Raw genomic sequence first — 1,739 nt, 5'->3', positions numbered from 1 at the left:
TCAAGAGAATTTGGATAAGATAAAGTACATTTGAGTGCTTCATAGTGTCCATTAACTAGAGGATATTTAATTAACCTTTTAACCTAAAGAGGATATTTATTATTCCATCGTTTAAAAATGGGGAACTGATATTTTACTGTGTTCATGGAATTGATATCTGAAGAATCCTTGCTTATCTAACATTACTTAGCCTAATATCTCTAAAGTGAGTGTGTATTGAAACAGGTGAATAACCCAGACATCAATAAGGAAAGAGTTTTAAGAAGAGCTCAGATAGAAATATTGCTGAACATACTGGGGCACACTGAATGTACTTCAAGTGTGATTATTTTACTTGTAAGTTTCTTGAATTAAAAAAATATACATTTATCTGGGTGCTCTGTTTTGTTTATTCCAACTCTCTCTTCTTTGTTGACAGGTGCTGCATCTACATGGAAGCACAGAATTTTACACAGGTCTCAGAATTCCTCCTCATTGGACTCTCATATGATCCAGACCTGCAGCCCCTTCTCTTTGGGCTCTTCCTGTCCATGTACCTGGTAGCCATGTTCGGGAACCTGCTCATCATCCTGGCTGTCATCTCTGACTCCCACCTCCACACTCCCATGTACTTCTTCCTCTCCAACCTGTCCTTGGCTGACATTGGTTTCATAACCACCACAGTCCCCAAGATGCTGGTAAATATCCAGGCACACAGCTAGTCCATCACCTATGCAAACTGTCTAACTCAGGTGTCCTTTTTTTTCTTTTTGGGGTGTTTGGACAATCTACTCCTGGCTGTGATGGCCTATGACCGATTGGTGGCCATCTGTCACCCCCTACACTACCCACTCATCATGAAACCCCGCCTCTGTGGCTTGTTGGTTCTGCTGTCACTTTTCAGCAGCTTTTTGGACTCCCTGATTAACTCCTTGATGGTGTTGCAACTCACCTTCTGCACAAGTGTGGAAATCCCTAGTTTCTTTTGTGATGTTCCTTGGCTTCTCCATCTTGCCTGTTCTGATACTTCCATCGATAAGATAATAACCTATTTTACTGGTGCGATTTTTGGTGGTATTCCCGCCTCAGGGATTCTTCACTCTTATGCTCAAATTGTTTCCTCCATTCTGAGAGTCCCATCAGCAGATGGAAAGTACAAAATCCTTTCTACCTGTGGCTCTCACCTAGTAGTTGTTTGGTTATTTTATGGAACAGCCCTTGGTGAGTACCTCAGCTCAGCCATCTCACAATCTCCCAGGAAGGATGCAGTAGCCTCAGTGATGTACACCATAGTCACCCCAATGTTTAACCCCTTCATCTACAGCCTGAGGAACAAGGACATCAAGAGGGCCTTGTGGAAGATTATCAGCAGAAAAGCCTAATCTCAATATATATCTTATCCTTTTCAGTTCAGAGGACAAGAAAATGCAGTCAAATTCAATATGCACAACAAGAAATTCTGAATCTACAGTCACATGGAGTATAGGTACCCATATGACTCTTTACCATTTGCTTATACAATTGTTCCTTTTAGTATAACTTTAACAACATTGGGAGGTTATTTTTGGTTTACCACTTAAATCATAGTTACTTCAGAATTATGTACAGAATATCAGTCTATGTGTCCCACTGTCAAATACCCTTGGCTGGTTCATGTCGGTGTATGGCAAAAACCACCACAATATTGTAAAGTAATTAGCCTCCAATTAACATAAATAGGTAAATTAAAAGAAAAAAATATCAGTATACCCTTCTCACTT

General features: G+C 40.3%; 1 pseudogene; it reads left to right on the top strand.

Moving 5' to 3' along the window:
• Positions 1–410: 410 nt before the first annotated feature.
• Positions 411–1,361, top strand: LOC110134240 (olfactory receptor 7E24-like; annotated as a pseudogene).
• The last annotated feature ends 378 nt before the right edge of the window (positions 1,362–1,739 follow it).

This window comes from Odocoileus virginianus, chromosome 3 (assembly GCF_023699985.2).
Source record: "Odocoileus virginianus isolate 20LAN1187 ecotype Illinois chromosome 3, Ovbor_1.2, whole genome shotgun sequence".
In the NCBI taxonomy this organism is placed as follows: Eukaryota; Metazoa; Chordata; class Mammalia; order Artiodactyla; family Cervidae; genus Odocoileus; species Odocoileus virginianus.
This window is presented reverse-complemented; position numbering and strand designations above follow the sequence as displayed.